General features: G+C 36.1%; 1 protein-coding gene across 2 annotated transcripts in view; it reads right to left on the minus strand.

Annotated features, from left to right (window-relative positions):
* Positions 1-8,391: 8,391 nt before the first annotated feature.
* LOC131435810 (uncharacterized) overlaps positions 8,392-25,947 on the minus strand; it is a 202,801-nt gene continuing 185,245 nt past the window's right edge. For both annotated transcript variants that reach the window (XM_058604023.1, XM_058604022.1), the window contains exon 9: positions 8,392-20,286. The gene's annotated coding sequence lies outside the window, so the exon portion shown is untranslated. The remainder of the gene's footprint in view (positions 20,287-25,947) is intronic.

The following is a 25,947-nucleotide window of genomic DNA, read 5'->3' on the forward strand; positions in this document are numbered from 1 at the left end:
CATTCCTGCACAATCAAAAGAAAACATTAAACAATCGATGAATTTATAAATATATATGAATTTTTCATTTTTTTTTTCACATGTTTGTATATAACTCAAAAATTAAAGCGATGGCATGTACATTTTTTTGATTCAATATATTGGAATCATTACCACAAACAATGTATTGATGATCAAAATTATATGTCCATTCAAAGAATCTCAAGAAATTTGGTACAAATACAGAGAATTTCTATTATTGGGAAAATTTTGCCAAAAAAAAAACAAATCAAAACTCTGAAATTTCATGACATATATTTTTTTATTATTTTCGTTGGAAATTTATTATGAACAAAATTTACAAAAAAACTGATATCGAAACAACGCACGCACGCAGTTCCAGTGGAAAAGTTCAAAGTGTATGTTAAAAACAGCCGTAAAAGACACACCGAGAATTAGGTACATAAGCAATCTTCAGTAACATTATTTTTTAATCTTTGGGCCCCTTCCGAAATGAAATCCTGGGTACAGGCCTGACACTCGACCATCCGCACCTCGGTTCGAAAGGCGGTTTTCATAGTGATTGCATAACCTTTCAATATAAGAAAGGGAAAAACAAGATTTTGGTTCTCTCGAAAAAACATTTTTATGGGAAGCAAAACGTCCAAGAAAACGTAGAAAATGCTCCTCCAGATTACACTGTGAAATAGTGGTTTTGTGAAACTGCACTACCGATCAGGCTCTAAGCGGATGATTCTAAAGTGACTGTGCGCAAAGTAACAAATGCTACAAGAACTACCACTGAGCGCACACGTCATTGCTTGGGAAAGGTTCCTGCTTCTGGGTGCCAAGACATGCTTATTCGGACGAACGCGAGTGCATTTCGGAAGCATGTTTGGCTATGCTGATGGAGATTTTGTTGAACTTTTGGTGTCGATGAGTAATTGTTCATGAAATCTAGATCCATTTTTATGCGCCCGATTACCCGACAATGAACTGAAATCGTAACGAGTGCTCCGTAGCGACCTAGGAATGGGTCGGAATCACTATCAATGCATCCCCCAATTTTCCCTCTTTGGTTTCCTGATAGCATTCTGAAAAAGGAGAGAGAAATAAAATTGGCTAGACAAGGCTGCCAAACACACAGACGTTTCGTTGTGTATAAACACATTTTTTGTTTCGCATTCAATCTTTGTGAAAGTTGAATATTTTTTCATTGTTCATTGGAATCCATGTAATGTCCAACCCATACGATAGATTTATGTGATAAAACTTCTCATCAAAATAATAAAATGTATGCTGGAAACCCGGTACAGTCATGACGTCTGTTTTCTGGCATTATCATGGTATACTTTTGTTAGACTAGTCTAGAATAGTATTTTGTTCAGTAAATAACTATCAAAAATTTACAAACTAGAGGGGTTTACTGAAGAGTTTTATGGAATTTTTTTTTCTTCAAATTGATAGTTTTAACACTCATCACTATGATATTTCAAAACGAAAAGTCGAATCAGAACAAAATTTTATATAATCTCTTACCTTTCAACACTAAGAAATTTTTGCTTCAATCCCTTACAGTACCATCCACTTTGAGTAACCATATGTCAGAAACAATTAAATATTTTTACATAAAATTTACACTGTATCAATTTCTAATAAAGAATAGTAATACCGAGAATTGGATACATAAGCAAGACCATCAGTAAGTTAGTTTGTTTTGGGCCCAGACTTCTTTTTATGGGGTTATCTGAAACGCAAGGTTTACGCCAACCAGCCTCAAACAATTGACGAGCTCAAGGCAAACATTCGTGCTGAAATCGATGCTATAACACCCGAGATGCTCGAAAAGATAATGGCAAACGCAGAAAAATAGGAGTCATTTTGTAATGGTTAATAAAGGTCGTCACTTAATTGATATTGTTTTCAAAAACTAGTCCAAAAAATTGTAAGGAACCAAACTAAATAAAAATACATCACTTATAAAAATCGGTGGTTTTTTCTCAAAGTTATTCAATGTTTATATACCGACATAAAATATGGAGTAAAATTAAATACATTGACAAAAAAAAAATCACAAAGCATGTTGTTTAACTGATTAAAATATTATCTAATTTAGCTTGAATATCATACGCAAAAGTAACAGGAGCGTAGACTATCGCTATGCTCACTGAAACGTGCCATTTAAAAACTGTGCCTTCTGTGAACTCGAAACATGCAAAATGCTGCGCTCCTGTTACTTCTATAAATCAAATCCATGCTAAACAGCATATTGTGGAGTTTGGTCTAAATAGTGCAGTGTAATCAACAAGCTGGAATTAAAACAGTCTTTTGTCGCTATAATCACTATTTGGAATGTGCAATTGCGATTCAGTTGCGAATTTATTCAGTTGAGATATTTTTGTTGATAAAAATAATTATCAAATAATTAAAAATATTTATTAATAAAAAAATTAAAATTGAGCTGATAAAAAAAATTATTATTACGATCCCTTTAGCGATATTTCGGCGAGTGAAAATTCGCCATCAAGTTTCGCTGACACAAAAAAAAATAACTTGTGAACTTAGAGGTTCGGAGTTTTGTGTAGGCTTCGTGAATAAAAATCTCAGAAAAGATTTTTTCAGTTACTGAGTTTTTTTTCAAAAAATCGAGTGATAATGAAATGAAAGTTTTATGAGGATGATTTTCCCAACACTGTGTGACAGCTTGCCAAATTATGTCAAAACTTTACAGGTTCGTTGTGAGCTTCGATGTACGGAAGAATAGGCTTTTTCGGGGTACTCGCGCTTGTACAATTAAGAATGCTTAGTTTTTTTTGTTATGAAAACCTGCAGCTGCATGTACCGTGCTTTTCGAATTTATTGGCAAATCGAATTTGAACTTGTTAGGGACATCACTACGGCCGATGGCTTAATAGAACTTTTGTTCGGGATCCATAATCCATCTTCACGTACCATTCGTCGTGAGAATGCATTCTTCGCATTTTGTGAGAACCGTCTTTTGACAATTAGATTCTGTTTCATCGTACGATTGCCTTCTGGGTCTAGTACTCGTATATGGGGCATTCCACGCAAAATCAGCCACCCAAATGTTTTCATCAAACTATGTTTTTCGCTAAAGAACTGGAAAATATTCGACACGTATTTTTTTATTTTAATATGGTACGTGAAATTTTCGAGAAATGATTTTTTGAAATTTCGCGTTTTCAAAAAAGAGCCTTTTTCAACAGCCTATACTGTAAAATCTAATCAAGATATAAAAAATCGTTTAAGACATTAAATGTGCGTCTTTTCCTTAGCTTTCAAATAAGCGATTCCATGAAACAACCTTTAAAGTTAATATAATGAAAAAAGTTAAAAATTAATGAACAAATAAAAAAATGTCAAACTAATTTTTTTTTCTTTTTTTTTGGTTGTAAAAAGAAGCCTTAGGGGTTTAACTCAATCTTGGCAAAATTCGTTCTGATACGGGCTTGAAAGGCTATCCGCATTATACCGGTCGGATCGATCCGAGCTCTCCGGCGTTGACTTTTTTCTGCTTCGGCTATGGCTGAGCTGCACATGCATTCTTTCATTGCTCGAAAACAAACTTGACGTGTGACGAAAGTTTAATAATTTGCGATTTTGCGGAAAATTACACCTTCATTATTCAAAACGCCATAACTGGCTTTCATTAGAACAACGACCAAGCGACTGAAAATGAACAGTAAAATAGATCATAAAACATTAGTAACTATTTCTGATTGCAAGAAACATGACGCAATAGCTGTGTATGTTTTTCTCGAAGCTCTCAATATTTTTCACAATACTATCCACATATACGCAAGTGCATCTATTTTTCTGATGGCGCTCCTCAGCAATTCAAAAATGTAAAACATATATCAGTCATATACAAATGCTCGGAAGATTACGTAAAACCAGAGAAATTCCGAAATTCGTCTTGAAAAATGTAAAACTATTTCTGGAACACAATCGTTTCACTATGTTGGGCCACACGGAGACAAGGAATTAAAAATCAAAGTTTTCTCTTCCCAGGACACGTTTGAAGTATTGAGTTTTTGTAAACCAGAAAAACTAAATCATAGAAAAATTGCAACTCTATATTATATTATATTATATTATATTGTATTATATTATATTATATTATGTTTTTTTTATTCAATAGTATAATATATATTTTTGGGCACACTGCTTAAGCTCTGGGATGCTAGGGGTGTTTTCTAGTCTTAATTAACGACTGACTTGAAACTAGAATGGTATCATTAGATTATGTCGTCTCGAGCTTTCGAAAAAAGCTTTTAGCTGGCGTTCGGCAGTGGTCGGTGAATTGAGTATTGCATGACTTCCAGATGGTGCTATCTATGGCCGATTCCTTTCGGTTCGTGTGGGTCCGCGGGAGGCACCCCCAGGCTACGAAGGCCCGGCGGGTGGCCCGCATGCTGGTCATCGACTGGAGCGTAGGACCGTAGGCGGTGATGGTGAAGGTACGAAGAGAATGAAAAAAATACTATATTATGTTATATTATATTATATTGTATTATATTATAATATATTATATTATATTATATTATATTATATTATATTATATTATATTATGTTATATTGTGTTATATTATATTATATTATATTGTATTATATTGTATTGTATGGCATTATATCGTATGGTAGTATATCATAAAATAGTTTAGTTCAGTTTTCTTGACGTGAGAGACTCTCAGCCGGAGATTGGTTCTTTTATGTATGGTGCAGTATATTATGTTACACTGTATATTATTGAAACATACTATACTAGGTTGCATTATAGTTTATTATATTATTTTATAATGTATTGAAGTACATGTCATTTAAATATATTTATTTATTCTATTATATTGTATTACATTATATTATATTATATTGATATAAAACATTTATTATGGGGACGTAATGGGAGGGAGCATCAGGGCATCGGACGAATAAATGACTGGACGAGGGATTGTGGATAGCCAGCCCAAGTCACTTGAAGGAAACTTGTTTCCTTCTGAAGGTTTGACATGAATCTGACGCGCCCTTCTCAAACAAACCATCAGGCGGGTTCAAGCATGTAAAGCGATATGCTTCACCCATGCATTGGATATTATGGTTGGAAGAGCATCTTTTATTCCCGCGGAATATGTGTAAGTGACTCTGCTGACATATCCGCCCAACCCTTTTTGTTCGCTTTTCGATAACAGCTATAATAAGAAGGTGAATGGGTGAACTGTATCGGGTCTACTGTAAGTCTACCCGCATCCACTGGCAAGACCTTGAACTGATGGTGGCTTCACTTCACATCACATCACATCACATCACCAGAAAAACTAAATCATAGAAAAATTGCAACTGTGCAAAAACTTTATGTCGCCATTATTTTATTACTCACGTAAATCCTTCGTCCTAATTTTACTCGCTTTCTGCCTGAAACGTTGCTAACAATAAACTGACAAAGTTAGGAATCGATCAGTGGCGCGACATGTGTCGACAAGTTAAGCCCGTTTCCGAGCGAATGGGGCTGCGGTACGCTCCGCGCGTGCGGGTCGTAATTGAAAAATTCACTGCTCCGAAAGTATTGATCTTTCCACTCTGAAACTTTGCCAAGATTGAGTTAAACCCCTAAAACTTCTTTTTTCAACAAAAAAAATTAGGCCCAAGTTTGACATTTTTTGTTTAATAATTTTTAAACTTTTTTCATTATATTAACTTTAAAGGTTGTTTCATGGAATCGCTGATTTGAAAGCTAAGGAAAAGACGCACATTTCATGTCTTAAACAAATTTTTGTATCTTTATTAGATTTTACAGTATAGGCTGTTGAAAAAAGGTTTTTTTTTTGAAAACGCGAAATTTCAAAAAATCATATCTCGAAAATTTCACGTACAATCTATCTTCTATCTATATATATAAAATAATAGCGAAAAAAGTGTGTGTTGTCTGGTATTCGTGGGCCGATCTTCAAATGATTTTTTTTGTTCGAAAGGTGACGTTTATGCAGAAGTTTTAGGCTATAGTACATAACGAAAATCTTTCGGGAAGGTGTGAAAATCTTGGAAAATGTGTTTTGTATGGACTATGCAAGGCTTGCCCACTGGAGAGCAAAATTTGAATACTAGATTATTGATAAAATCGTTTGGTGCCAAACGAGCTGACTTGTGTTCAATATTTTTGAGCCTACTCGATTCACGTGTTTATTTATTTCGAACCACATGTTCAATCAGGTATGGGCGCCAAATGAACAGCATACAGGTTTCCGTTTTTCGCCGTCAATGCCGTCAATTCAAATTAAAGAACAAAAAAAAAAGAAAGTGATTGACGAGATCACGTTATTTTATGATTCATTGTTTTCTTAAAAGTTCAGAAATGTGAATCTCTATCTTCACGATGCATGTAATTATTGTTGTCACAATGCACTGAACTTTCATCCAAAAAACAACAAGATTGAAGTGTGCAATGGAACAATTCCATTTGAATCCAAAGGTTGTTTTATGTTTTTTTTGGCTTAAATTTTACATAAGCATTAAAAATGCCCGGAAAGTAAAATTAACATCACCAGTTGGGGCCAGTTGTAGTCATACTTCTTGAATTTCAGTAGATTAACCCAAATGAAACTGTTACAAAAAGTACATTCAAAATACAATGAAATAAATTTGGAGTGAAATGCGAATATAATTTGGAAGGGTAACGGCACTCCCGTTCATCGCAACTACAGTAGTCATTTCATATGCGAAAACTAATTGTCAGAGTGAGATCTGCTATCTCTGTTCGATAGATTGACTTTCAGGGTAAGTTGAAAATAAGTTTTTGCGTCGCTATAACAGTAGTGCTGAACAATTTTCGAACTATTTCTGTCAAATCCATTCACCTTCAGCACCAATAATGGTTTGATACCTTGGGAGACTTTGTGCGTATTTTTCTCGAAATTACCTCCAAATATTGGATAATGTTTCCAATTTATAGTGCGGTTATTCATTTGGGCCCAAACGTCTTCAGTTGGCCACGATCCAAATTACACCCAAACCTCCATTTACGAACCTTATATATGTATGTATGTATGCTTACACACTCACTCATTTGCGTATATGTGTATATATTAATACATATAAATGATCGCTTTTACTTCACAAATATTTATATGTATTAAGAAATACAAATATTTGCACACATGCGTACGTATATTAATACATATATAAGTTACGTAAATGGAGGTTTGGGTGTTTTTGGGCATATTTTTCTCTAAACATCGGTTTTTGCAGAGCTCTTCGACATTTCAAATTATTTGCGTTTATGTGGCTATGAACAGTTCCGTACAATGTACTCTAACCAACACTTCTGCTGCATTTACGGACATCATCGAAAGAACGGGGTTTGGAAATCATCGCATTGCCATTTTTCACCTCTTTGAAACGATTCATCGACTTTCTCACAAACTGTGAGTGTTCGAAAAAATTTCCATCCAAAGATAAATTTTCAGCGGTACGAAGTTCACCTGGACAGCTGTACGTACAGAAATAAGGAGAACAAGTGCAGAACGCACAGGAACAAGTGTGGAAGGTACAGGAACAGGTACAAAAAGTGGGAAAAAAAACAGAAAGTACAGGAACAAGTAGTGAAACAAATACTGAAAATACTGGAACAATTGCAGAGAGGACAGCAACATGTAGAGAAAGCACAGGGAAATACAGAGTACTGAAACAGGTACAGAAACTGATACATAAAATTCAGAAACAAGAGCAGAAAGAACAGCAACAGGTTCAGAAAGTACAACAATAAGTACAGAAAGTACAGGAGCAAGTGCAGAAAAAAAAAGTTCAAAGTTAAAAGGTTAATGGCAAATGTTATCGAGGGAACGATTCCAATGATGCCCACTGACAATTCATTCAAATTTAAACGTCATTTTCATATCCGTTTGGCTTTCATATTACCGTCAGTAAAGCACAAGAGTAATCGTACGAACTTTGTGTCATGAAGTTTGAGTTTTTACATGGAAAATTATATGTTGCTTGATCGCGTGTTGGCAAATCATCGGTTTGACATACTTTTACCGAAAATGGAGAAAAAAAATTTTTTTTTTATCGCAGAGCAATTCTCAACCTGTGGTCCGCGATATAAAAAGGCTCCGTTTTATAGACAATAACCATTGAAATTGGTTGAAAGAAGTATTGATTTATTCACATCTAATCTAATATTATTGCGCTACGAAGTGTGCAGGGGTCCGCTAGTATTGAAATAAAAAAATACGTGTCGAATATTTTCGAGTTCTTTACCGAAAAAAAAAAGATGAAAAAATAAAAATTTTGGGTGGCTGATTCTGCGTGGAATGCCCCATATACAGTTCTAAACAAATAAATATTGGTTTTAACTTATAGGGGATACATTCTCCATAAGAAAAAAAACGCTGACTCTTCACAGTGTATATATTTTTTTTTATTATTCATCAATTATCAACATAACTTGTGTGTACGGTTCGATTTGGTTGGTTTCGTTTTGCCTCAAACGCCTTTTTTGCACGCCTTTTTCTTAATTTTAGCTAGTTCTATACAGTTTGACTACGCTCCACAGTACTCCTAAACGATATAGTAATCATTAATTTTTTTTTCCTTTCAAAAACACATCATTCCGTACGAATTTTAGTTACCATAAACAGATCGGATTACCACACACTGAGTTAGGGTTGCTTTATTTTTTTCTTATTACTTTGCTTCAACAGCAGACGAGATACACGTTCGATACATATTTATGTGGGTTGTTTTATTGTTTTACACTTCATAAATGTGATCAATCAATTAGTAGAGCTTTGTTTTATCTGTGTAAGTGTGCCTGTTTAAGTATAGTTGAGTATGTATTAAAAAACTTTCGGTTATACCATTTTGCTTTGCCTGTGCTTTATTTCATTAAATAGTTCAAATATTGAACCTATTGCTACGGTAAATACAATTCCTACAAAATACTTTGTTCAATGTTCGTACAGCTCTTCGGGAATGGTTAGAATAGAGAATGGAGTATGCTAGGACTACAGGAAGAAATGAAATACTGGTTGAAGATATGTGTATTGTGATATTTCGAAGAGTGTTGCCGAAAAAGTTGGAAGACAAATTTCAATCCTGACTAACGAACAAATCCATTCACTAACCCGTTCCTTTGCAAACAAACCGTTTACAGCGTTGGTCGTGCTTAAACTAGCAATGTTCCACGTCCAAACTTTCCGCCATTCACGGTAATTGGATTTGCTTTTTTTTGCTTCATACAACAACTAAAAATTACAATATCAATTTAACCACCCTGTTTGTCTGATAGAGTGTCGGAGGACGGCAATGATCGGCAGCAGTTTCTCGACGTGCACCTTTTTGTGTTAGCTCCGCTGGGGACTGTCAAACGGCTTCTACTACCATCACCACCACCACTAACAATGAACCGGAAAACTGCACGAACGATGTGATTTCCCTGATTCGGACGTGCACGAATGCGGTACGTGACTTCCGGTCTCAGACGAAAGTAAAAAAAAAATGTAAAAAAAAACCGGTGAACATTGCATAAACTGTTCGGTGGAATGGTCACTGAGTTGGTCGTGTGCTGAAACGATCGAATGTGATGATGATGGGATGGGATTTTTTTTTTCGTGGAAATAACTTAATGTTCACTTTTTCTGTATTGCTTGGTGGATAACTTCGACGTGGAGACATATGATTGCTGGAAAAATGACATTGAATAACGGAAATTTCTTCACCGGCAAAAAAAAAGAATATTAGGTAAAGAAATATATGAAAGCATTACGTTTTTCGAGTTTTCGTAGTTAGATGTAATAATTGATGCAGATTTAAGTTGGCAAGCTAGGAAACAATGTTCAAATTGTTTTGCCATCAGTTAACTCATGATCACTGAAGCAATCTAAAAACTACTTCTATTCGCGACGTTGTCGTTATTGATGCGAGAGTTCGATATTTAAAGACAAATTGATGTAATAATTCCAAAATTGTAATAACGAAATATTTATGTTGACCAATTTGGTAACTTCGGTGAACAAACACCTTAAATTAAAATTTCGAAATGAGCAAATCTAATAAACAAAGGGTGCTGATACTGTGGCTACACGCAGTGTGTAAAATTCGACCCTCGATACTTGATAGAACTTAAACTTAATTGGTAGGGATGTGCGATACCGAGTCGATACTTTTTTATGTATCGATACTTTCTTTCAAGAATCGGGTATTTTTGGTATCGATATCTCATCAGAGCGATACTGTTAGTATCGATACTTTTGGTTTCGATACTTACAGTATCGCAACGAATTAAAATCAATTCCCAGTGCTGCTGATAGAGCGAGAACTCAGGGCATGAAGCACATTCTCGAGCGAGTGCGAGACGTACTCTATCTCACTCGCACTCCTCCGCGCACGCTTATGAGTCACAAAAAGGTGCATTTTAATCATGAGTGATATTTTTTCTTGGGTACGATGAGTGAGAGTCAGTAGGAGTAAACACTCACTGCTAGTTGGTTACTGCTGCGAGTCAGCTCGCTCTATTTCAGATCATGTCCGTACTCACTCCAAAAGAGAGCCCCATCAATATACACGAAATGGAAGCACTCCTTCAGTACGTTAGCAGGGTGGTGCACAGGTTAGTTTTCATTTTAGTAAATCGAAGTGTATAGTAGCATCATGATAGCCGCACGAGTATGGCTGATCCTTCGAAAATATTTAAAAGACCGCTACCGAGTGAAGAAGGGCAGTGATAGCGCTCTTGCTTAAAAGGTGAGAGAGAAGAAAAAAGTGGGTAGGCAAATGTTATATAAGGATTGGTGAGGGGGTGGGGTGGTAAACGAGAGTGGGCTAACGACGGTGTTAGAATCGGCATGTAGATCTAATTAGTGACCAAAAAGATCGTGAAAGACAGAGAAAACCACGGGGTCAGAATCGGCATGAAGATCTTCACATAGGATAATGACAAAAACAATCAACTTTCGATATGCATTGTCGAATTGATTGGGAATTACTGGCATCTGCCGTAATAATTGAAAGAGAAAGTAAACAAAGAGAATAACTGTAATTTGCTCTTGAGACCTTTCCTAATGTTCATCGAGTAATGTTTTCTTCTGTATGATAGTAATACATAATTTGTGCTTAATCTGACATGGGGACATGGTACCGTTAGAAATGTCCATCTAAAAAATGCCAATGACGAAAGAAAGTGTGTGGGTGCATTAATCTAATGCAATCTTGACACCTTTTTTGCGAAAAATTGCCTCTCTTGAGCTTTTTAACCTAAATTGAGACTTGAGTTTGAAATGGCAGTTACTGTATAGTTGTACTTAATTAACACATCATTTTGAATGATCATTTTCACGATTATCAGTCATGAAACGATGTTCATTGGCAGATGATGATATTTAAATGTCGGAAGTCCAATACGCAATAGCAGTATGCAATGCAAATTCAGCGAAAAAGTAATACTCTTTTAATATTGATTATGGAGACAAAGGAGTTTGTTTTAATTCCAGGGTTGATTTACACCCATGGTTTAATTAGATTAAAACCGATTAAACATGAATTTGATTCATAGAAGTAACATGTAACTGTGGTTAGCATCTTTCTTCAAAAATCATAGCAACTAAGAAGAATAACTAACAAAAATTGTTATTACTAAGATAATATTCATTCAGTACCTTACTACGATAAAAAAATAAAGGCTTCATTTGATTAATGCTCGATATCTTGTTTACCTTTTTTGAGCACTCTAATCACACGTTCGAGATGTTGGCTACAATAGGACATTAAAGAACGCTCTATTCTTGCCACCGGGCGGGTTTGAACGCCTGTTTGTGTTCGCTCTAGCCAAGTTCTGCGCTCCTGTTACTTTTGTGTATGAAATTCAAGTAAATAGTGTAAATATTTTCGAAACTGCTTTATGAAACATGCTTCGAGCTTGATCAGATTGCATATTAAGCGTTGGATGAAAATCAAATACGGTATGAGAGTACGAGTAGGAGCAGAAGTGCGACTATCTATGGGGAATAGCATCAGTAAGAGTGTGCACGCCAATGAGTTGGTCGGCTCAGGAGTGAGCGGTGGAATATGCATGATAGGAGTGCTCGGTGTTTCATCGTCACTCACAAAAAAGCACTGCGAATCGAACCCAGGTGGGTTGCGTGAAAGGCATCGACTAACCCATCACGCTATATCAGTCCCCAGTAGAACTTCATTTTTTGGTTTCGACGAAGTCCCAGGCTCGTGCATGGATTGGTATGACGTGGACTAGCCGTTGTTTAAATTCGTTCTCGACAATCTCGCTTCGTCCCACAAGTGCACTGAAAGAGAGTGCAATGAGAGAAAACCATCAACGAAATCGAAATAAACGAATAGAAATAAAGGTTATGACATGAAAATTTTTGAAAAAAATATGAAATGTGAAATCATCATGGCTCCAACACAAAGAGGGTTTGTGGAAATTCTTTGACGTGGCAAAATTCGTGGAAATTCTTTAACGTGCACCAACAGTCGCGAAAGGCGAAGTGCAAGAAATATGCGTATTCTGTTGCCATAACAAATTTATGGAAAAACTTTTCTGTACATCATAAAATAACGCCACAATCGACAATTTTATTTTATTTAAAAATGATTGCTGCGCAAGTATAAATTGATACTTACAGGTATCGATACTTTATTGCCTTTTGATACCCTGTATCGATACCCAAAATTTCGGTACCCCGATATTTTGCCTTCCGAGTACCATCCCTATTAATTAGAAAAGCCTTTTACCCTTAAAAGTGTCCATCTTGAAATCTATGAACAGTTTGGTAAAATCAATTGAAATTTTGCATAAACATAGTTTAATGTGTATTGTTTATACTCCGAGAATTGATTCCATCAGGTGCGCAAATTTTTTCCAAATGACGACGAAAAAACAGTGCTAATAAGGATCTGTCGCACCGTGCCATCGGAAAAAAGCTGAGAATCACAAATTCCACATTTTCTGGTATCATAAAATGGTTTGCAGAACGTCGGATGATGTATCGGAAGCAAATATCCGAAAAAAAATATCATCCGGTCATCGAGAACAATAAAAAAAGCGTGGTTGGGATCGGAAACTGAACCACAGCCTCAGTGGCTAAAGGAAGTTCTTAATTTGGTAAGCGATTTGTAATTGCGGAAAGCGGAGTTCACCTTTTATTACCGCAAGCACCATGAATGGGCAGGTGTAGTTGGAAAAGTGTCTCTAAAAGCAGCATCTCTTTTTCCTCACTCACCAAGGTCCTACGATTTTATGGCTGGAATTTGTATCATGCCACTACACGATGAACGTGCCATAAGACGAATGATGTTGATTTCTTGACAGTAAATCCGAAACTGCACCCAACATAATAAACATTATGAAGGAGCACCTTCCAAAACAGCATAAAATCTTGACGAATATCGAAGGAATGAAGGGGGAATGGGTTAATACTTATGAAAAAAAAACTGTCATCTCTAAGGTAGTGCAGAACTTTTTTTGCTGAGATTAAAGCAAGGGTTCGCGCATTCGAATATAAAGGCGAAATGAATTAAATGAATAATGACAAAACTGTTTCTTTTTACGAAAAATTTTGCGATAATCTGATATCAACTCGGACTTTGAGAATGTTTGTGCAGATTTTTAATGGTACACACTTTAATTACCAGTCTTAGAACAAAAATGTCTCAAAATAAATTTTTTGTTTGTTTGTAGTAAGTTTGACCCTTTTCTAAAGACATTCTAGATCATTTTAAAAATCTCAAATGACAGAAAAGTGGGGAATCCAGGTCCACACGTTGATTCTCATAGCCAGGAGTGGCTGGAACCATATTCAGAATATACTGAACGCCACTACACGATGGACGTGCCATAAGACGAATGATGATCCACACCTGCAAATATGATTTTTTACCACATTTCTGTAACAACCAAACCCCTACCCACCGCAAACTTACCGCCAACACATTTTCACTTAACACCTGGGTGAAATCTGTTCCACCGCCCCTGCTCATAACTCACTCAAAATTAGCAATTTTTCAAAATAGTTGGTTAAACTAGAATCAAAATGCCACTGTTCAAAATTTGCCGAATCTAAAAATTCGAATTTATAAGTTATAAGGGTTATAAGGGTTATAAAAATGTACTAAATTTTGTAATTTTAAAAAATCGTGAGGAATTCCGAACCACTTTGCAAATTGAGACAATTTAAAGAAATATTTATGTTAAGCGTTTGCTTATGACTTCGTCTTGAAAAATCGCAAGATTTTAATGAAAAATATGGATTAAATATCAATGTTGTTTTTTATCCTCTGTTTCCGATTGATCATATTTTGCAATGTAACGCGACATATTGGCGTTAAATTACCAATCAAAACATTTAAAAAATCTTCGAATTATCGAACAATTTATTGTTATTTCGCATGCACAATTATTTGTAAGAATCGAATATATATTGAGAACCAAAAAAATCTTAGTTAGACATTTCCCACTAGCATTGGTCGATTATAGAATCAAAAGAACCAAATGTCATAGATCAGAAGAACCCATGAATCAGAAAAATCAAATGTCAGGTGAACAACATTTTCAGAGTGACACACAACGATTTTAAAGATATTAAGCTGTTTCGTTTTACGCAAAAATATTTGAAAAACAGTAAAGTTTTTGAAGCACAAACACTCTTGAAACCTTGATATCACTTGAATATCTCAGATACCACAGCATACGTCTTATCGACTCGAATGTTAATGAAAAGTGTAGATAAAATTTTAAAAAACAATACGATGGCAAAAATATAACAATGTCGGACAATGATATATGAGACTAGTGGTTCGTCCCGGGTTGGCGGTTCAATGCATAGGACGCTGGTCTTACAAGCCAGTTGTCGTTTGTTCGAGCCCCGACCTGGAAGGATTCTTAGTGTCAGTAGGATCCATAGTACTAGCCATGCAATGATTCTGTACACTAAGAATCGGCTGCGAAGTCTGTTGAAACAGAAAGGCCAAATTACACAAAAGGAATATAATGCCAGGACTTTGCTTGGTTCGAAATACCACACTTTTCCTTTTTCTTCGAAAGTAAATATCTTTCCCGGTATCCTGAACGGTATACGGGTGTAACGCATGCGCTTGAAGAAAGTTATACCTTCGTATGTGACCCCTGGCCAAGACTGAAGGCTCCCATGTAAATCGCTGGCTACCTACGACAAGCAGCTGGCTACATCTCTATATTGTCCTAAAGCTATTGTTTCTGGTAAACCCGAGAAACAAACAGCTACACCCAAGGACAGGAAAATATTAACATCCGTTTATAGTTCTCCTTAAACTAGCCAATCTCGTCCAATCCGTGGGAATGCTGTATTATTGAGCCACCCTCAAATGTTGGAAACCATATTCCAGAAAACAACTTGTGTTGCAAAGTGTGACTTAACTACCCAAGTAGCAATTCGCAACTAGTTCTGATACGACAAAGTCCAAACTATGTTGAAACAAGAGCACGAATATGTTTTTTATGTTAAACTGGTTAAAACATGGTGACAGCAATGCTTCATCATAACATAACTAGTTACGAAATAGTTATTTAGGTTTCCAATCATAACATCTTCGTGTCATATTGAATTAAATATAATTTATAAGCTATCGTTACTTAATCCAAACATATCTTTAATCACAACTATGCTTCTAGCTATTAGTTGAAAATAAGTTTATTTGACTTCAATAGTAGCAACCCGTAACTAGTTTTGATACCACTTAACCCAACTGTGTTGCAACAAGAGCACGAACATGTTTTTATGTTATACTGGTTAAAACAAGGTGACAGCAGTGTTTCTTTATAACGTAAACATTGAACTAACTATCGTTTGTAAGTTATCGTTACTTGATTCTAACATATCTTTATTCACAGCTATGCTTTTAGCTACTAGTTGAAAAAAGGTTTATTTTCCGTTGCGAAACCATTATAAATACGTAAGCGTATATGTAAATCGGTACTGTGAATTGATGTAGTAATAACTTAGATATTATAAGATTATAACATATAATTTCTTCATTGATTCAGATAGTTATCGGTAGGTTTTCCCAACGTTATGATAACGAAAATGCAAACAAAACAACCTTTGTTGGCTTGAATATGGCGAACACAATATGGAGTCTCAAGAAGTGTATGAAACATAAATAAAACCAGGATATTACTTGTTTCAAAACTACTTTTTGCCGAAAATAGTGAAGGGCAGAATAGTCATTTTTGTTCTATGCACTGTCATAAACACGAAAAAATAATATAGGGATTGAACATCGATTGTGATAATATTATAATTATCATGATATATGAATTTAAAATGATGAGAAATCACTCTACTTGGAATAATTTTGAGCATTCTGACACTAGGGTTATTTTGTTGTTTATTTTTTATATCTTTATAAACAGATTTTGATTGAAGGCGCATAAAAAACAGTTAAGTAAAATTGAATTCCGCTCGACAGTTTTTGGATCGTTGTGAAATTTGTACCTTGTATCAAGTTTGTGATTTAAAGTACTCTTCTGCTTTTTTATTGATGATAGAAAAGTATTCTGGATTTATTCAATGTTTATAATGTCGATGGTGACTAAGTTTCAACTAGTTTACTTGAGAACAAGTTATTTTCAAGTTATGAAAAGATAAGTTATTTCAGTATGGCATTACAACGTAACGACAACTTATTTTTAGCCGACTTAATAACTAGTAGAAACTGCGCTTTTTGAGTCATGCAAGTGGTTAGATGTTAGTAACAATCACTCAAATATCTGGTTGCAAACTAGTCACAAACACGCTAGCGTAACAAAAATTGTTACTTGGGTACGTAAACCACAATCACTACGCTACACATCCATCGACTCATCTGTTTTCGGAAGTTTCCAAGTAAAGGCATTTCAGTTATATCCATATTATTGTCACCATTCTGAAGCATTCGACAATACTTTGTAAATTTTTTTAATAAATTCTAACAATATGCATGAAGTTTTGAGAAGGTCTGAGTTAAAGTTTCGAAGTCGTACGAGAACAAACTTGGAGTTGTAAAATTATACATTCGTCGTTTCTGAGCGCCCCCTTTCGAATTATCGCTTCTCAATCTATTGGTTGACCTTTGATATGCATTGAATTTCTAGTCGCTCTGTGTTTCTTTGAAAAGCAACTGGCAAATTAATGTTAAAAAGCTACCGCTTAGACGGGACTAGAACCCGTAGCTAGCTCCTATCCGAGGAAATCATTTTGCCAATTAGACTACCCTGCATGTGAAGCACATGAAGAAATAGCCTGATTAGAAGAATCGAGAGTGCTACGCAGTGCTCGGGCTACCCGGCATTCAATTATAGCCATATCTTTGTGTCAACCCCTCCACCTGCAATCACTCACTACACGTCTTATCACGAGTCTATCTTCTTCTTTGCCGTCTGACACAGATTTGAGATTTTGTTTTTGTGCTGTACCCCCAACATGAAAGAGATAAAAATAAAATCTGAAATTAGTGTCTGTCGATTCTTTTAGTCAATTAGGCTATTTTTCCACTTTCAGGGTAGTTTAGTTGGCAAAACGATGTCTCCGGATAGGAGCTAGCTACGGGTTCGAGTCCAGTCTTTGCGGCAGCTTCTGATGTAGGGTTACGTCTTTCTTTACTATGCGTAGCTGGCTGCATTTTCAAAATTCCACAAAACGAAAATGTAACGAAATTATTCCAGATTTGATTTCTTAATAACTTTTTCCCTGATTGAATATTTTCTCTAATTCTTCCACGAAACGATTGGAAAAAGATTTAACATTGTGGTTAATATCATGTTTATTAGGTCCACGAAACATCAAACTCAACCGAATCTATAAATAAACACTGTTGCACGTTTGCTAGCTCCAGTCTATGAACGGAGAATGGAATCTATGGAACTACACCCGGCATTATGCAACTGGTGCTTCAGTCAATGGCGAATATGAGTTTCCGTCCTCAAGCCTAAATGCAGAAAAATAACAACTAGCTCTTCGGTGAGCATATCTGCTTTTGGAAGTTCGCTGTGTGAGTTTCGTTTCAAACAAGAGCGAATGTGTCATCCAGCTGCTGGTCGTTTGCGTTGGAGAAAAAGAAAATGAAAAGTGAACAACGATGGGGAACATTATACAAAATCAGTCGGTTCTGATGGATCTGAATATTAGCTAAAGAACTATTCGGATTACTATCTTTGCCAATCAAAGGTACAAATCACCAGTTTAGTGCAAATCTAGGATAATTTAATTAGCTTTGTGCACTTTTCGCAAAACGAAAACGAGTGCAAATAAAGCCAGCATTTGGCTGCTTTGCATTCAAGAAAAATGCCACGAACAGCGTTCAATATCGTATAAAATACCACCTTCTGATAGCCTAAAATGAATCTCGCGATTACATCATTTAACTGCAGGTCGTTAGCGTGTGAGTAAAATTATCCGAAAAATGAATGGCAATAGAAAAAATACATTTAATCGGCCCGAAACATGAAAAATGATAATTCGAAATGATGTAATCAACCTCAAAGTTCTATATGTTGTTATTTTTGTTTCCGTTAGAGCCGCTGTTTTGAAAAAAAAAACGTGCAAACGAAAACACGTAAAAAGATAACCTTTCAAAAATTACTTCAGTATTGAATTGACTCGCACTGTGCGCAGTTCTGCTGCAGAACAGAAGAAAAAGGAAAACCTCTTGCACCAATAAAAGTTGAACGATTTTTATCTTTTGATTTACTGTATCCATCGCTTACTCCATTTGCAGTGCGGTTTTCGCTTCAAACAAGTGCAGAAAATTCACCATAGTATAAACACAATCGAGAGAATACAGATACAAATCAACAGTTTAAGGGTGTTATAATCCGCAATTACAATCAAATCATTTAGTCTCCGCCAACATTTTCAGTGTTGGCACATAGAATCAAGCAAAGAGTTAATTGAATTTCCTCATATACATTAATTTGATTGTTTTGGAATTTTACTCGTGGAAATAATTATCAAGTTACAGACATGGTAACCCTCGGTTCTTTTCAGAATCCAAAGCATTTTACAAAAATCCAATGTCATTTTACTATTACTATTTGCATCCAAAACTTATACGCCCTTTAGCTATTATGAAATAACCATGCAGTATGCAGTTCCAATCCTAAATTCTTTATCGATTTCACAAAGTTTGATGAAAAATTCATGTCCACGTGTGCTTAAAAATGCTATGTGAAATAATAATGCTGACGACGTTGTTCCACAGCATCGAACACGTAGCTACTCGAAGGATGCTCGAAAGCATAGTTTCACAGGCAGTGGCTAAATCTAGAAAAGATTAGCATTGCAGCTGGTTCACTTCTAGCTCAAGCACGATTCAGCAATGGCGACGACTGCAGTTCGAGTAGCAACGAAACTGAATGAAAAATTCGAAAATCTCTCATTGAAATTTAAATAAACGCCGTCTACGTGAGCCGGCCGCGATGCCACTGACTGCAAGTCGATTGTGTAGGAAGGATTCACGAAGGATACGGGCTACCGGAAACGGGGAAGGAGAAACCGTCGGGACCATAAATAACCAAAAACAGAGATATGCCTACGAAGTGATGTGATTTAGGTAAGCTCAAGGTTTAACAGGCTGAACGAACAGTTTTGCTTATGCTACAATTTTAATACTAGTTATATCGAAACGCTAACATTTTGATTCGCTGATATCACACTATTCTAAGCGGTTTTATGACCGCTGGCATAAAAATATCGTCATAGAGGATACCTTCTGTACACTTATTAGGGGGAAGAAACTTAGTGAAATGTTTTTTTTTTCGTTACATGATATATCGTACACAAGCTCTTACTGCCAAACACATAGCTCTTAGATAATTCGCTAATTTTATGAATCACTGAACTCAATCGCTTTTTTTTTCACCTATCGAACATTGCGAGATCTTGTCCAGTTGAACATACAGTTGAATGCTTCTTCTAAAGTCAGGTTTTAGCTATAGTAATAATGGTATAGTAGTTCTGTATACTCTAGTTCTAGTTCACAGCAAGATGGGTTGTTTGGTTTGTAGAAGTTCTGGTTCGTGATATAGGTATATAGTTATTTTTGAAAGTACATATTCACAGGAAACTTCAAATGATACAGTGTGGGTGTGGTGTTTCGTAATTTGTCCGCCTATCTATAGTGTCATTTGCTGCCGGAACATGTCTGCATACTTGATTCTCATTGAATTGTTCCTTACCATTTTCAAGGGTGGATTCACTGCAGCTCAGGAGATCAAAGAATTGGTCGCTCTGTCGACTCTATTCTCTACTGGGGGAAAGGTGAACCCTGTGAATGATAGAAATGGTTGCAACTGTTAATACGAATAAATGAAAAAGAAACACACCATACGGTTCTGTCTGAAATCAAGTGAAATGATATAAGTTTAAATTGGCTCAGGTCGTGGGTTCATAAGATGAGACGTGTCAGTAGTCAAACAAACCAGTCTTCTAGAACAAAAGATTGTTTTTCGCTTCGGAATGTAGTACCAAAATATAAATATTAATTGCAAAAATGAAAGAAGAATCTTTTTTTATGTACCTAGTGGTATAATGATGCCTTTCTCACATTACTTATGTTTTCAAACACATCAATAAAAGATTCTGTCAAGATTTTTTTTTTCAAACTTGAATAAAACCAAAAACTTTCTTTTGTATAAACTAACAGCACCTTTTCAATTAGTAAACAGTTATGTCAAGTTAATATAGATTTAAGGAGTGTATCGAAAATAAGCTATCCACAAAATGTTATTTCAAATTATGATAAAAAACGATATTTTATTCAAACTGAAAATTGATCCTTTATTATACGAGATTAAACTTGAGCATAATGAAAACCGAATGAAATTTAAGTTATTCCTTCAAGAATTTTCGAACTTTTAATCGAATGCTCTTCATCAAGTTCCGGACAAATGTTGCATCGCATTTTTTGAACGCTTGAGCCCAAATGTTTTTTTAACTCCTGCATGTTCCCAGCTCCCTTACCAGTCTTCTTGAAGACCCTCTTCACGATTGTCAAGTAACGTTTGATGGGTCGAAGCTGAGGGCAATTTGGTGGATTGATATTTTTCTCAACGAAATTTATACCCTTTTCCGCCAGCCAATTGTGAGTGGTTTTGGCATAGTGAGCCGATGCTAAATCCGGCCAAAACAGTGGAGGTGTACTATGCTTCTTATATATAGACAGCAATCTCTTCTGGAGACATTCAGATCGATAGATTTCTGCATTTATAGTTCCGGTAGTGTAAAAAATGGTTGACTTCAAACCACAGGAACATATTGTTTGCCATATCAGTACATTTCGACCGAATTTCTCCACTTAAATAAACCTGTCCTCATCGCTCACATCCTCCCCAACGATGACAGTAAAGTAATGTTGACCTAAAAGGGTTTTTGATTTTTTCTTTACTTAAGTCTCATCGTCCATCAAAACGCATGCATCCGGACACTGTAGAAGACACGAATATAATTTTCGGGCCCTTGTTGCTGCTCGCTTCTTCTGTTCTACACTTTCGAGATTTTCTGCTTCTTGTAGGTCTTCAGGTGATTTCGCTTCTTGATACGCTGGATCATTCTAATACTCGTTCCTGCTTTTTTGGCCAAATCACGTATTGGTATTGATTTGTTCTTCATGATTAGAGATACCACTTTCTGGTCCAGTTTCCGGTTGGAAGAACCGGCCTCTTCAAAACGTAGAATTTCAACCGCACAAACAAGTAAACAAACGAAAACTGACTGCCAAACGCACAGCATAACAACCATCACAAATACATGCGTACAACACAAATGTATGTGGATAGCTTATTTTTGATACACTCCTTAAATGTGGCAACCCTGCACACTATACAAAATTGAACAAAGAACGCTGTGTGCTAGGCGGTGGCGTTTTCTTTTTCCGTACCAGCACACACACCGATATGTACCTATATTGCATAACTTTGTATGACAATTTGAAAGATTTGATACTCATCGCCCTATAATTTCAGAACCAGAATTCGTATCTGGATGAAATTGCACAGTTTTTTTGAGAGACTGAGAGCTTTAATTTAAATCACAGTTTGTTAAAATCGGCTTAACCGTTGCTGAGAAATCGTAGTGAGTTCCGTTTTTGGAGCTTTTCTTCGCTAAGCGGAAGCCGTGGACTAGTAATTCCAAAGTAGATTTATATATTTACCAACTAGCAAGGTCTGCCAACTAGATGAATTTACCAGTAAGTTTTATAAAAATTTGCACCTCGTTCCATCATCGCTAGTGAAAAAATACTCAGTACCGGAACCGGAAGTCGAATCGGGATCAACTTGCTGGAGACTTTTTAAGGAACTTCAATACCTTTTCATTGCATCTTAGTTTGTAAATATAGTTTTAAAAATTTCCGAGAAAATTGAATGCGCATTTTATTATAGATTTGCATATACACTGAAGTCTTTTTTTATGCGAATTTACGTACCGCATAAAAAAAACCCGCATAAAAAAACCGCATAACTCTGAAAATTCGCATAAAAAAAACCGCATAACTCTGAAACTTCGCATAAAAAAAGTCGCGTAAAAAAAATCGCATAAAAAATGACCGCATAAAAAAAGACCTCAGAAGCTCTTGCCTTAAGAGGAAAGATAATTAATTGCGTTTTTGCTGCATTTGGTTTAATTTTCCATTTTGAAAGATAATCAGTGAAAATATTTAAACTTCTTTGTAGGCGACTGCAGATCACTCTTAGATTTCTACCTGTGGCTAACAGACTTATGTCGTCACAGAACAACGATTTCTGACAACCAACGGGTAGATTTGGAAGATCAGAAGAGAAAATATTATACAAGATTGGAACTACGCTCGAACCCTGCGGAACACCGGCTTGTACGGGTAGCAATTCAGTTTTACAATTCTGATAGCTAACCTGAAGAGTACGATCAGCTAAATAATTTTGAATCAATTTGATAAAATAAATAGGAAACTGGAAATCAGACATTTTTGCTATTAAACCTTTGTGCCAAACACTGTTGAATGCTTTTTCTATGTCTAGAAGAGCAACTCCAGTGGATAACCCAGAAGATTTATTTGATTTTATCATGTTCGTTACTCTGACAAGTTGATGAGTAGTTGAATGTTCATGACGAAATCCTAACTGCTCTGGTAAAAAAATTGAATTCTCATTTATATGAGACATCATTCTCAACAAGATAATTTTTTCAAAAAGTTTACTGATAGAAGAAAGTAAGCTAATTGGTCGATAACTTGATGTTTCTGCTGGGGTTTTATCAGGTTTGAGGATAAGGATTACTTCAGCGTTTTTCCATCTTTTTGGGAAGTAAGCTAATGAACACTTGTTGAAAATTTTAACCAGGAGTCTCAAGGCAACATCGAGAAGATTTTTAATAAGAATATTCGAAATTCCATCATTACCAGGAGCCTTCATGTTTTTAAGTTTCCAAATAATTGATTAAATTTCATCAAAATTCTTCTCAATAATGTCATCTTGTGATAACACTTGGGTTAAAATATAATCGTATTTCAGTGAGACTTCATTTTCAATAGGACTTTTCACATGATTGTATAGTCTTTCTATATGAGAAAGGCGAAAATAGGAAGATGTTGATAAACGAATCAGAGCGAAGTGTCTACTTGTTTAACTATCTCAACTTAACTATCTCTTTTTGACCAAACTGAATTGCTATCTCTTTCTGACTATCTATCTCTTTCTGACCAAATAAAAAAATTTTCAAATTTAAATGTTATGCAAGTCGCATAAAGCTTGCTTCAAATAGAATTGGAACAAAGACAATTGCCTGTATTTCAGTTATTTATTATCGTATTCAAGATCTTTTTTTATACAAATGTAGCGTTTTCTCCATACTTTTAAGAAAAAATACGGATAAAATTATTCGTCACGGTTTTGAAGGAATTCTCGAATTTTTCCTGTAACACGGCTCAGTAGGCGGCGCACACCTTCTTCGTCCATCGTTTTAGCTATCTTATTCCACCAGGTCGTCATCTGATTGATGTCTTTGACAACGTTTCCCTTTGCCTTGAGTCTCCTCTTCATGATTGCCCAGTATTTCTCAATAAGGCGGAACTGGGGGCAGTTGGGTGGATTAAGGTTTTTCGGGACAAACTGGACCCCTTTCTCTGCATACCATTCTTAAACGGCTTTGCTGTAATGACAGCTTGCCAAATCTGGCCAAAACATTACAGGATGGTCGTGGGATCGAATGAACGGCAAAATTCGTTTTTGGAGACACTCTTTTTGGTATAGTTCCGATGTCATTTGTCTTATTTGTAACGAAAACTTTCGTTTTTTTGCCGCAGGTGCAAATGCCCGGCCAAATCATAAATTTTCTTGCAAATTTGTCGGCAAAAACAAATTTAAATTTGGCTGGAACATCCCCCCGAGCCGTTGCCAAGTAAAATTTTTGACCTGGGATTTGACCGAAGTCAGCCTTGACACAGGTTTCATCGTCCACAAGAAGACATCCGTTGAACTTGGTCAGCACCTGGTCATATAGTTTCCGAGCACGAATTTTGACCACACTATTCTGTTTCATGGTCCGATTTGGCTGTTTGCTAGCTCGATACGACTTGATTCCTTCCCGGAGTCGAGTTCTCCTCACGGTACTATGGGCAGCACCGAATTTTCTGACCAAATCACGGTCCGACAGATTAGGATTCCTCTTAATCGTCTTCAAAATCTTACCACGCAATTTCCGGTCGTCAGTTCGACTCCGACGATCGGCTTGAGGCTTCCGAATCGTCGTCAATGTTTTCTTATACTGTTTAATATAAAACAGCATGTCTTTAAGTTTTAAACGAATCTGTTTGCTTTATTTAAAAATCACTTATTTATAGCCTATACTCTCCTAACTTAGCTAGTTGGATTTTACAGTATGGATTGCTAAAAATCCGGGGGGAGGAGTTAGAACGCGCAGCGTAAATCTGATTTAACCAATGACATGTCTCGGTCATTGTAATGTATTTGAGTAGGAGAGAGTGAGTAATGTTTCTAGGCAAGTGTGTGAGTGTGATACGGAAAGGCGAGGTTGAGAGTAGTTAGGTTTAACTCTCGTGAGTGTCGGTTCGAGTCAGTGTGTTTTCCTGGGTTACTGTTATTCTAGGTCATGTCGTATGGCACTGTTTGAGAGAGGTGTGGAACGTGGAGAAGCGGGGAAATGACATAACTGTTTTGTTTTTGGGTGATATTTGATGCTTATGTTTCCTTATTTATATTTGTCGTATGAACGCGGTGTTTTCGTTGGACTGAAGTAAGTGCTGACAATTTAATCGCCTTATGTAGGTGAAGTTTATATTTCAAGTGGGTTTCTGGGTTTCATGACTTGGTGTCGAGTGGAAATTTGTCGAGTACGTGTTTTATGGAAATTTGTCAAGTGCGTGTGGTCTGAAGTGTGGGAAAGATTTACTTTTGAATATTTTACATGGTCTGAAATGTGTGAAAGATTTAATGTTACATGCTCATATTACAACTGTTTGATAACGCGCCATACGGTGTATCTGGGCAATTTCAGCTGTTTAGCTAGCCTAGATGCAGACCACAATGGATTTTCCAAGTAACTGTGCACAATTTTTTTTCCTTCTTTCGGCTTCCATGTTGATTGTTTACAAAGTACAGTCGATTTTCGGAATGTCAAAAATCATACGTGAAGCTGACAAAATTCTCGACACGTGGGCGCCAAGAGCTTCCAAATCCGTCCACCAGGAGCGCCACAATATGAGCAAAAGTTTGTTCCAATTCTAAATGAAGCAAGCTTTAGACTTTCAACATAAACTGTTACACATTGACGAGTCGAAGTCGAAACGTACAAACGTACAAACTTCGTCGCTATAAATGGCGGTGTGAAATTCATTAGCAACCTATACGACTACGAGATTTTTTTATGAGTGACATTATTTGACACATACTCACACACATACATACATAGCCACATATATTGCTCAGCTCGATGA

Source organism: Malaya genurostris, chromosome 3, assembly GCF_030247185.1.
Source record: "Malaya genurostris strain Urasoe2022 chromosome 3, Malgen_1.1, whole genome shotgun sequence".
NCBI lineage: Eukaryota > Metazoa > Arthropoda > Insecta > Diptera > Culicidae > Malaya > Malaya genurostris.